This window comes from Eubalaena glacialis, chromosome 3 (genome assembly GCF_028564815.1).
Source record: "Eubalaena glacialis isolate mEubGla1 chromosome 3, mEubGla1.1.hap2.+ XY, whole genome shotgun sequence".
NCBI classification, from domain to species: domain Eukaryota; kingdom Metazoa; phylum Chordata; class Mammalia; order Artiodactyla; family Balaenidae; genus Eubalaena; species Eubalaena glacialis.
The window spans coordinates 162127423-162140107 of NC_083718.1; the positions used below are offsets into that span (position 1 = coordinate 162127423).

A 12685-nucleotide genomic window follows, 5' to 3' on the forward strand; every position below is an offset into this window, starting at 1 on the left:
GGATTTAAATTTTTTTTGCTGGGGGGAGGGAATGAAGAAGAGTGGGAGAGAATGAATACAGCCCCATTGTCTTATTGCTTGAAAACTCCTAATTTGAATCTATAACATATTCCTACTAACCACTGGACTTGAACATCAGAAGTACAGCTTCTTTTCATCTTAAATACAGCTTTTCAGTCCAAATCTGCATAAACAAACTTTGTCCTTCAATCTTTCAACTCCTCGGCAGTTTTTCAAGGTCACTTTTGCGAGCAACGACAGAGGCCTGCATCTAGCAACTTTGACTGCTACACCACTCCAATTCCAAGAGCCCAAAATCTAAACCCCTATCGATCCTCTCAGGTAAATCCTTTACTCAAGGGGAAGGCAAACCAACACCCTCCAAACTTCTCCCCTAACAGGGCCTGCTCCTCTTCCCTACCCGAAGGCTGAGTGCCGCCAGTTCACTGCTCCGTGCTGAGTCTGCTGCAGGAATGTTCCAATGACCTTCATTCCATATTTGCAAATAAAAAGAAAACAAAGAACTGCTTTTTCAAATCAAGTGTATTATAGATCTTAGTACACGGCATGGAAGATTTCACTATTCACAAGAATAGGCTGGTTACCGATTAGCCAGCAACCTACATTAGTTTCATATCCCTAAAGGGGGAAAAAAAAATACCAAGGGCAAAAGACAGGGTGCCTGTACTCTTAACTTTCCTATTCACAAACTGCAGGTAAATTAGGATTTTAAAGATATCATATAGAAAATGAAAAGCATTTTGCTCACATCATTTAAAGGAACCAAATCAACACCTGACAAAATGTGTGAAACTGGCAGAAAAAGATCTGCTCTTGTCACTGTCAATATAGTGGAGATGTTTCTAACCAGCATTATAAGCTAAAATGTGCATTTTAAAACAAAGATTGTTAATTAATCGGTACTTATTAGAATCTAGAAGCAGACAGGTAAATCAAGAAAGTTATGGGAGAATTTCATACTGGCATGTGGGCCTTTACCATTAGAACCTACATCAGTGCAAATCATATTTTCACACGAATTTAGAACAGCAATGGTGTTGCTTCCACCTCTGAAAACACAAATGTCAACAAAGTGCATGGAAACAGAAAAAGTCTTACAACAACTCAGCTTATTCTGTAGGAAAGCTTCAGTGCACTTGAACAAAGGAAAATTATTTGGAAAACAGATAAGTTTACCGAATGCAAAGAGAAAGTGCTTTGCTTCTGTGTGCCCCTGAAAAATGATTAGCCTTTCTTCATGTACCTGCTCTAGTCAATACTCAACTAGGAAAAGAAATCCTAGTTGAAGGGCATGCAAAATCTAAACAGAGCAAGGTATTCTAGGTGCACCAAAAGGTATGCATGGAATGTAAAGTGGCCATTTTCTGAAACAGTGCAACTTGTCTACACTCTCTGAAGCTAAACAGTTTCTACCATTTTAACACAAAACAAAGAATTAAACTTACCGGGAACTGCATTAATTTTACATGTAGTTATATATATCTCCTCGGACAGGGAGAATTTAAGTCACTCCTATCCCTCCCCCCCAAAAAAGGACGGAGGAAACAAAAGGCAGCAGGAGATGCAGAAACCTGAGTCTGGAATGTCCACTCCAGTGAAAACCCGAACAGCTGTCCCCCCACCCCCCAGCAAACTATTCGCCATTTTTCTTTGTCTTTCAGCTGACCCCTGCCTCAGTGAAAAACTCCGAGGCTCCAATGAAGCCCTGCAGCCTCCTTCCACTTTAACAGTCAAAGGCATTCAATCTAGCATGCTATTTGACACCAAACCTTGCCTCCAGAGTGGTCCTATTGGCTGAGCTGCTTTATCAGCTAAGAACACAAAACCATGATTGGCTGTTCACGTCATCAGTTACCTCCTTTGTACACTTCCTGTTTTAAAGTTACCTTGAGAAGCAGAACAGGGGTCAGATCCAGACTTCAAACTACGAGGAACTTAAGGCTTCAAAATGCTGGCAAGTGCACACAGCAGATGCACTAGGGCCACATGTGCTTCCAAAACAGAAGATACTGAAAATTTAGAATTTTTCTTAAAATCATGCGACAGGGTTGTTACAGTTCCCACCCAAAGGATTTCTTATTGGCTGTCAGAGTTCCATTTAAAAAATTTAAGGTAATTTAACTGCTGCTGATTGGCCATCAGAGATGTCTGTAAGATACTGCTACAGTATCCTATGGCAGTAAACCAGAGAAGCAATGTGCACAAGGTCGGAAAGTTGTGACTTAACTATCTTCAGTTTTCTGTTAAGCATTAACAGAAGAAGAAAAAGAAAACTGGGTGGGCTAAATCCAATGTCACCAAAGAAAATACAGCTTCTTTAAAGTAACAAAGAGTGATATCAATGGTCATACAATAGTTTGCAAGATTTCCAAAAAGGCATCTATCATTATGTCCATGGTAATTTTAAAAGCACACATTAGTACCACGATGTGTAATAAATCCCTTTATTTTGAAATACAAACTAATCTAAATAGGAAAATTCTGGGATAATGTATGAAGTTAGTGACAGGGACAGTGGCATTTTCAAAAAGTCTACCAGGAACCCAAGAGGGAAATATAATGATAAAGGGGGAAAAAAATTGGCAAAGATGAGTGAACATCAGTGAATATATTGTTTAAAACACAATATAGTTTGACAGATTAACTAATTTATTTAGGGTGGTTATAAAATGTTGCTGATTAGCTTTTAATATAACAGAGTTTTGATATCATAGAAGATAAACTTTTCTACCACATTTTCAAGAATAAGCAGCAGGGGTGATCTCAAGAGAGATTATAAGTATCGTGGTTACTGAAGACATTCTGGGGTGCTGAAGTTTAACCAGTGGCAGTCAAAGACTTGTTTATGGATTGTGGGCCCAACTGTTTAGGTTTTAAGAGGAGCCTCCTAATATGGTGAAAATCAGTTAATATATATTTTTTTAATATTCAAATAGAAACACCTCACTATCACCTGAGGCCTTTAACAATCTCCTTATATCTGCTTCCTCTCATCAAAGCAAAGTATCCCAGGACTAAACAACATAACTGTTTTGCCAGGTAGATGAGACCTTTTCTAGAAAAACCTTGGTTGATCTTACATGAGCGGTCATTATAGGCATATGCAGAGATCCAGCAGGTCCCTGAAATAGAAGCAAGGCAGACTGTCCAATCACTTTGCCATATTAACTTCTCTTAGAGAAAGAGTGAGGTGCAGAGAAGTTAAGCAACTGGCCCCTAGCCATTCATCTAGGAGTCAAACTCAGGTCCCATTTCGGGTGGTACTCTTCCCATGGCACTACACTGCTTACCAAGACATGGAGCACCTCAGGGCACATCCAAGGAAATTCTCAGGTGTCACATACAGTCCTTCATTGGTATCTATGGGGAACTGGTTCCAGGACCCCTGCATTTACCAAAATCTAAGGATGATCAAGTCCCTTATATTAAATGGTGTTAATACCGCTGGCCCTCTGTATCTGAGTTCAGCATTCACAGATAGAGCCTGACTGTATGTATAGGTAGCATAAATCATTACACCCAACTTCACTAATTTAAAAATTACAAATTCGACTAATGTTTAATTTGATATGTTGGTTAGAGATCTAGCTAAGTATCTGACAAACAGCACTCTATAAGTTGATACAAATTTTATTACTAAACTACTAGAAACATTTAACCAGTAGCAAATCACTTGTATAATTTATAAGGACTTGAAACAACTAAATCATTAAAAACACCTTACATTAAAATATTAAGGAAATGCACGGCAATTTCACTATGGCATCTAAATAAGAGCTTAGTTATGCTAACAGGGTGCGCTGTTGGATGATTCCTGAAGCTACACAGAGTTACAGGTATTGTAGTTCTTTTCTGAAAAGTTTAGATCACAGATTCTGAATAGCTACCAGCCTCGGAAGAGAAGGCAGAAAGCCAACAGGCCAGTTGTGTGCCTTATTCACACTAGGGCCTCTCTTAACCTCAACACTGGGGGTCAAGTCAGCTGCAAGGAAGTAAAGAAGCTCCTTTGAAGGGTGAGAGGCACAGGAATATGGAAAACATGTTCACATCACTGATCATTAATTAGTGTCACTACGGCAAAACAATAAACACTTGGAAATCAGGCAGAGCTAGTTTCAAATTCTGATTCCTCAACTTATTAACTGTATGACACTGGGCTAACCCTGAGCCTCAGTTTCCTCATCTTAATATATGTTTATTACCATCTATATCACAGAGCCACTGTAAGGATTAAATGAGCCAGCATATATAAAGTATACTGTACCATGTCTGAATAAGCAATGAAAAAAAAATGTAAAGTACTAAAGGTCATCCAATCCAAATTTCTTGTTTTATGCAGCGGTTAAGATTCAGAAAGGCCTAGCTCCTTAGGGCCCCAAAGCTACCAGAAAGCAATGTCTCTCTTCTATCTCCAGCATACCCTGCAACCCTGCAGAAAGAAACTCCTGAGCCATAAAGGGCAGTACAGGAGGACTTCCCAGCTGCTACTAAAAACTCTTCCCCAGTTTTTATGCTGGAAATCCGTGCCTTTCACCACCAATCCTGGCTGAAGTCTGGTTATTGTTCCAAAAGCCTACCCTTTGACTCTGCTTTTTTTTTTTTTTTAATTTATTTATTTATGGCTGTGTTGGGTCTTCGTCTCTGTGCGAGAGCCTCCCCCAGCCGCGGCAAGCGGGGGCCACTCCTCATCGCGGTGCGCGGGCCTCCCACTATCGCGGCCTCTCCCACTGCGGAGCACAGGCTCCAGACGCGCAGGCTCAGCAACTGTGGCTCACGGGCTCAATTGCTCAGCGGCACGTGGGATCCTCCCAGACCAGGGCTCGAACCCGTGTCCCCCGCACTGGCACTCTGCTTTTGATGTACCAGATTAAACCAAACATGTCTCTTGATACTTTGTGAAGGTCTTTGGCATACTTTTTATTAGTTCTTGGCAGTTTGCAAGAAAAACACTTCAACCCCTATTTCTCATCAACAGTCACCCTAGTAGAATTCAAGCCACTAGTGGGAAGATAACTCAAGTTATCCTAGAATTTCCATCTGGCACTCTCACTTAGGATAGATTTCTCTAGCTTGTCATTACTGTGGACTAAGAGCCTCATTGGATCTCTGAGATTCTAACTCATATTCTTCCCCGGTCCTGCATCTCAACAGCCCTCTACACCAGACAATTGCATCATCTTGCCCTAATAAACACCCTGAGACAAAATGAGTGCATGTGGTTACATGGGTCAAGCTTTAATGCTCCCAAAGAAGGCAGGGTGGGAACTGATGCGCTTAGTGAGAAAATTGATTTTGAATCACAATTACCTACTTACTAGCTGTATGACCTAGGCCAAGTTACTTAACCATCTCTGAGCTCACTTCATGTGTAAAATGAAACAAGTAACATTTCATTTTCTTCATGTAAAATGAAAAAATAACACCAACTCACAGAAGTGTTGAGGCTTAAATGAGTTAAAGCACTCAGCATTAATACCTAGCATGTGGTAGGTATTCAATTAATATTTAAATATACACTTGACTATAGCACCTATCATATAATTACTTTTTATCATGTCTCTATTACCAGAGGAAGGCTTCTTGAAGGCAGCAACTGTGTCTTATTTATATCTACATATATCCTCAGTGCTCAGTACAGAGATATAAATCACACCTGACCCTAGCCATAGTGTCAGTGAAATAACAGGGAGTAGTGGGGACTGATGAAAACTGGAGAGTGCATGTCTCATCTAAAGGGGCAGCTACTGCGGAATTCCCTGGTGGTCCAGTAGTTAGGACTCGGCACTTTAACTGCCAGGGCCCTGGGTTTGATCCCTGGTCAAGGATCCCACAAGCCATGCGGCGCAGCCAATGGTGGGGGTGGTAGGGGGCAGCTACTACTGATCTCCAACTGATGAGGGCTATGGAAGAATGCTGGTCCACTGCGGTAAGAGCTTCAGATTCAATAAAAGAAGCAAAAGCCAGATCCTGGACACAAAAAGTTGATGCTAGCATAACTCCTGATATAGCATCCTGAAGAATGACTAAAGAACCAGAGTTATGGCAGAAGTTGGCCTCAACCACCGTGACAATTCCTGCCAAGGACAGGGTCTTGCTCAGTACCCCAGATTACCTGATCTTGGAGGTTACACTGTATTCCAGCAGAAGCAAAAAGAGCAGCAAAGAAACTGGGCTCTTCAGCGGCCTGAACATTTTATTGATGGTGTCCTTAACTGACCCTTTTGGACTAGTAAGCAAACCTGTGGGTCCCAGGAAATATCATAGAAGAGAATCTCTAGAGAAAAATGAACTTCTCATATGCTGAGATGGGGAAACGAAGCCATATTCATTTGACTATTAAATTTGTTGTGTGCCTTATTATATACTAAGCTGATGAGATGGATGTATATAGCAGTTTGTTTTGCACTTATGTTGTTATAAGTTAGTGGGATTGGGGTATTTTTTTTAAGAACACCTTTAATCCAAGCAGCCAGAATCAAGCAGCATTAGTATTTTGGGTTATACACTTTTTTCTCATGTAAATGAGATGTGAGGTTGAGTTAGTCCCCCCAATATTAGATAATACCATACAAAATTACTATACAAACTGTTTTGTAATCTTGTCTCACTTAAATAATGTGAATAATTTTCCCTATCAAATACAGACCTGTATCATTTATAATAATTGAATGATATTCCACTGAATGGATATAATTTTTTAATCAGTTCCATATTACTGAATAATTTCAATGTCTTCAATTTTAAAATATTGTAAATAGCATCACAGAGAACATCCGTTATGCCCATTCCTTGTGCCACTACCCTCATTATGTCTTCCAGAACCCTTGCAACGGCTTCATAAATAGTATCATTTTGCCTGGTTTTAAAAAAAAAAAAAGAAAGAAAAAGGAAACCAGATTGTTTTAATGTTAAATCTTTCCATTTTCAATTTTGTTTCAATTTTTTTAAAAACGTATAAGCAGATCAAAGAAAATTGAGCTCTGCCAGATTGTAACTTCTGACCCGTATCTTTCACCTGACTTGGTTCTGAACAACTGTTAGCTATTTAGCAAATCAAAATCACCTTCAAGGTTTAAAAAAAGGTATGTCGACACATATCTGAAAGTATCTGACAGATGTTCTGAAGATAATCCCCAAAGAAGTCCCAGAAACATTTTCAGCAATGATAACATCGTTAGAATAAGGAACATGGTGCTGGTGCTCAGTAAATGGCTGCTCAATAAATAAATGAATAAAGTAAACTAATATATGAGACCATAAGTGGATTATAAATTCTGAATTATGTTTTTTAAAAATAAATTATATTCTCCAAAGCATAAATGAAGACCAATGGATGGTAAACTACTCTAGAGAGACCAGTGGTTAATAATGCATGTAGAAGGACAACACAGTGACTGATGAACAGCAAATGCTCCAAAAGATGGAGGCTGCTACTATTATTACTGTTATTGGCAATGGGACTAGATGGCCTTTGAAATCACATTCATCCCTAAGAGTCTATGTTAGTTTGGAAACATATCTTATATGTTCCCAGAAAAGTCCCTTCCCACTATTGGCCAAACTATGAATCCTATACAAAAGGATTCATTTTTTTATTCATAAACTCTCTACACCAGAATTGCTCAACTGGGCTCCACTTCACACCAGTCATAACATGAAATGCTTATTAGGTGTTCTCACAAACAGGGTTCCATGGCCAAATAAGTTCGAGAAACAATGCATAATGTATCCTTTCTCTTGAAGGGTTGTTAAGGTATATGAGCACAAACGTTCTCAATACTAACTCTGCAGAAAAGAAATGCATTTCACGTTGCCCATTACTTTGTCAAGGATCCTTTTTTCATCCCCAGAGGACACTTATTAGCATTGTATAAGAACTAATGTTCAATGGAACAGCTTGGGAAATGCTGCTCTAAGCCACTTACAAATTTTAGTGAAATGAAAGGAAGACCACAGGCAAGTCTATTCTGGTCAGAATGGTCAGTTTATTCTTCAAAAATGGTTGGAGTTTTACACACATTATGGCATTTCCCTTTTTAATGAAAATGACATTAAATATCACCATAAATAGCAATCCTCTGCCTCTCAAATAACTGCCAACCGAGTATGCTTTGCTTCTTAAAAAGGCCCCAACTTTGTCATTTGATAATGAGCAAATTCTAAGCTACTTACCTTCAGGGTACAATAATAGTTTTTGAGACAGTTAAAAATGACAAAAATGTTCAGATTGCATGTACTTTCTTTTTTCTCTTTTAAATGGACAGATCATGCCACTGGTGAGGGGATATGTTTTCTTAACACTGGGCAAAGAATCTCACTTCATATAGATGATGGAAAATTTGGAGCCCCTGAGGACAGGGTTAACAGTAATTAGGGGATTTTGAAAACCTTCAGTAACTCTAACAAATTTAAGCCAATGATAAGATATAAAATATTCTATGCTCCAATATCATTTCCTATGAGTCACTGAAGCATTTACTGCTCAAGACACTATTTTAGCTCATATTCATGAATGCGTTTAAGAATAATTCTTGAATCTGATTTATAACAATATACTGTTGATTTTAAATAAGGGTGTTCATTTAAATAGGACACCTTATATACCTTGAACATGAAGATTTGAACCTTTAATTTAAACCTATTCTAATGGAAACATTCAAATGCAAAGGTTAGACTAGTCCCTCTCTCTAAAAACTGCACCTTAAGTTTATCCATCAGAAAGCTCTCACTGTATAAAAGAAAGTACAACAGATTTAAACGCAATCTACAGACAAGTAAGAACTTAAACCAAAATGGAAAATACAACTCCCATGCTGAAAATGAGTAAAGAGGTTACCTCACTGCTATCAGGTACATCACTGCTAAAACATGGAGAGGTGTGGGAAGGATGCAGCAAATTTTGCAATCTGGCAAAAATTTCTGCAGGCAGGGAGATTTTTTTCCTGAACCATTCCACAATGTTGTCTTTCTGCTTACTTCAAAGAAAATGTTACCCAGGTGACTACAAATCAAACTGACAGTCCTACTTCAACTGACTATTTCTATAACTAGAAAAAATTTCAAATGACTATAATGCAAGTCCCTTCCCGGACAAAATGATAAAACTGGTTGTTCTGATTTCAATAATCATTGCTCTTTGGCAAATATGAAGACTTTTTCTTCTCATCAGAATCACTACCACTCAGCACCTGGGGATTAACAGAGGGGATCAGGAAACAACCTAACCCTGAAACAAATGATCCTATGACTTTGTGGATTCATAAGTAATACTGACCTCACAGCTGTCCACTAGAAATCAGCTCCTAAACCACAACAGCACAACTAAATTAGACTATTTCTTTCATGTCAAGTGGCTCCCACCCCCCCGCCCCCCCCCGCCCCCCCACCCCCGCCATGTAGAAATCTTACTGTACATAACAGAGCAGATGATTACAAAGCCTCCTCATCAAGGAAGCTCTAATTGGCTGTCAGGCAGATTTTATGCTATTCTCAAAAGAAAGTGAGGTGTTCTCTCACTTATTAAGGTCCATTCAGTGACAGGCACCTACCATATGCTACTGTATTCATTTTTCAGTAAGTACTCTATAAGATAGGTATTATTAACCATTACTTTACAAAGGAAGAAACTAAGGCTCAGACAGGTTAAGAATCTGACCACCCGGCCCCCCCACGGAGGGTAAACACCTTACAGAGACAGAATTCTTTCCCAGGTCTGACTCCAAGGTCAGCAACTACACTGGCCCCTCCCAAAGGCACTTTTGGGCCAAAGTATTTCAAATCCATTTCCTCCTACAATTAATCTACTAATATTATGTTAGGTGCTTTGAGTCTCTGTGGGAAAATACTAAAATGACCTTGTAGCCTTCCTAACTAGTCACAGTGCATGCATGCAAAACTGAATAAACAAAATGAAAAGAGAGACTGTAAGACATCAGATAACTCACAATCAGTTTGCTGTGAGCACAAGAAATAGAATGGAAAAGAACAACTTGCTGGCTAAGGAATGTTCTTCTTAGGTTGTATGCCTGAGGCTGGAATGAACCTCAAGGAGGTCATCTGTGACCTTAATAATGTCCTCTGCTATTCTCCCTCCTGTGAATAAGGCAAACTTGTCAAAATACAAAAGGTGCCTTAGGGCTTCCCTGGTGGCGCAGTGGTTGAGAATCTGCCTGCCAATGCTGGGGACAAGGGTTCGAGCCCTGGTCTGGGAAGATCCCACATGCCGCGGAGCGACTAGGCCTGTGAGCCACAATTGCTGAGCCTGTGCTCCGCAACAAGAGAGGCCGCGATAGTGAGAGGCCCGCGCACCGCGATTAAGAGTGGCCCCCACTTGCCACAACTAGAGAAAGCCCTCGCACAGAAACGAAGACCCAACACAACCGTAAATAAATAAATAAATAAAATTTAAAAAAAAAAAAAAAGTGCCTTAGAGTCACCTCTGCCATCAAGTCAATGCTTCCAACAGGAGAGGAAATGCTGTCCAGTGGAATGAGCACTAGCCTGGGAATCCAGTAATCTGGCATACACTTGGCTCTGCCCTTACATAGAAATGACCTTGTCAAGGTCATCACACTCTTCAGGGCCTCAGTACAAAGGGTGTGCCTGAAAGAACCAAAGGTCACTTCCCGAGCTAAGATGTAAGAGTTTTTCTTTTTCTCATCATATTCTATGGTGTCAAGAGAACACTGTTTAAGGGACTTCCCTGGTGGTCCAGTGGTTAAGAATCCGCCTTCTTCTTCTAGGGATGCAGATTTGATCCCTAGTCAGGGAACTAAGATCCCACATGCTGCGGGGCAGCTAAGCCCACAGGCTCTAGAGCCCACAACTAGAGAGCCCTCGCACCGCAACGAAAGATCCTGCATGCCCCAATGAATATCCCGTGTGCTGCAACTAAGACCCAATGCAGCCAAATAAATAAATAAATAAATGATTTTTTTTAAAAAAGAGAAAACACTGTTTAAGAGTAAGGGTTTCACAAATTGTGTAAGAATTAAGAGTTACAGACTTATGTTTGAATCTGGGCTCTGCCACTGACTGGCTATGTGACCTTGAGCAAATTACTCAACTCCTCAGTTTCCTCATTTGTAAAAATAAGGGTGGTAATAGTACCTATCTCATACTGTGTGAGGATAATATATGTATTTATACCCTTGCTGGTTCAATGTAAGCACTCAATAAAAGGCAGTAACTATGACATTCCTGAATTTTATTCATATATCTTTAGTGGCTCAGTACCTCTGAACTAAGAAGTTAGAAAGGGGAATTTCAAAACTGCCTCAAAAAGACACCTACCATGGCCCCACATTTCACTCTGCCTTCTCTGTAAGTGGAGATAAGGAACCTTGAATCTTTTCTAGTGCCATGAATCAGTTTTGCCCAAATGGAAAATGTGCAAGCAAATGAAGTAACAATTATTTGTTATAAGGATTAAATAAGATGACATAGACACAGTCTGTAAAGTACAAAGCATTAGTATGATTTCTGCTTAGAAGACAAAGCTGATGTTCACAAGGTTTTAGTATAAACTCAGATCTACTCAGACCTCCTGGGAGTTCAAGATTTCTAGGGTGGTCAGTTCCAAATTATATCAATAACAAGGCCCAGCAATTGGCCCTGGGTTAATGTAGAATGTACATGGGCTAATGTAGAATGAAAGTGTCACTGGTGCTGAAGAACTACCGCCAAGAAATGCTTGCTGAATAAAAAAGATATTTATATGTATACACTTGTTTTTATAACCTCGACCAGATTTGCTAAAAAAGAAACTAAGTTATGGATGCCATAACAGTCTTCATATTTGATTAACTTAATGACTAAACCAAATGAAGCTGAGATGACCAATGTACAAAATGTACGGCAAGCCCTGTTTTCCCTCATACTTTTGACTCTATCTTCCACACTGCAATGTAATTACAAACATGAGGGAGGAGACCCTCACCTAATCATATCAAGACACAAAGGAGTTAAGACTTCCAATTCACTGGTCTCCCCTTGAAACTTGAATTATTTAAAGGTTTCCATGCAAAACTGGAATTGCAAATATTTTGTTGTAACCAGTTTTAATTTTACACATCATTGAGGATAAGCATATCCTAGGATCACCCCACAGTCTGAAGAAGGTACTAGGTTTTTAGATAGGTCCCAGTATTTGGGGACAAACATCCTAAAGAACTGGTGATGTTTGAAAAAGCTCCCCAGTGAGCTCTTTACACTATGCACTTGGTAGTTCCTCACTGCTTGGCATTAATCATTTCCATATATAGAAAGACTATGTCAGCAACATTCTGGTTTTAAAGGATGCAGATTCTTAAGCTTTCCGTACATATTCTCCCCATTATCTACCTGGGTTCAGAAAAACTCCAGCAGTTTACTTTGTAAATCCCTCCCTTCACAATAGAAACCAAGGGATACAATTTAAATACCTAGTTGAAAAAATTATAATCTATATGGTTACCATTCTGTGATTTGAACAGAAAAAATTCTTATTGTAATTATTCAAATAAATACAAATTCTTACTCAAATTCCCCACTCAATACACTCCTAACACCCAGAAGTCAAAGAAAGATGATCCATTGTGAAATATAAAACTACCTGGGAGTTTGACAAGTCAGGTTTATGTTGATAGCATGACATAGTAGATAAAACTACAAGCTTTGACATCAG

The 12685-nt window shown here is 39.4% G+C and overlaps 1 protein-coding gene across 6 annotated transcripts in view; it reads right to left on the minus strand.

The window, feature by feature from the left end:
• Positions 1–12685, minus strand: part of NFYC (nuclear transcription factor Y subunit gamma) — a 66055-nt gene that overhangs the window by 51287 nt on the left and 2083 nt on the right. The window contains exon 1 of one of the 6 annotated variants that reach the window (XM_061184411.1): positions 1467–1737. The exons of 4 other annotated variants lie outside the window; for them this stretch is intronic. The gene's annotated coding sequence lies outside the window, so the exon portion shown is untranslated. Of the gene's footprint in view, positions 1–421; positions 443–1466; positions 1738–12685 lie in introns of those variants that run through there. One more of the 6 variants, XM_061184412.1, reaches the window with a different exon arrangement.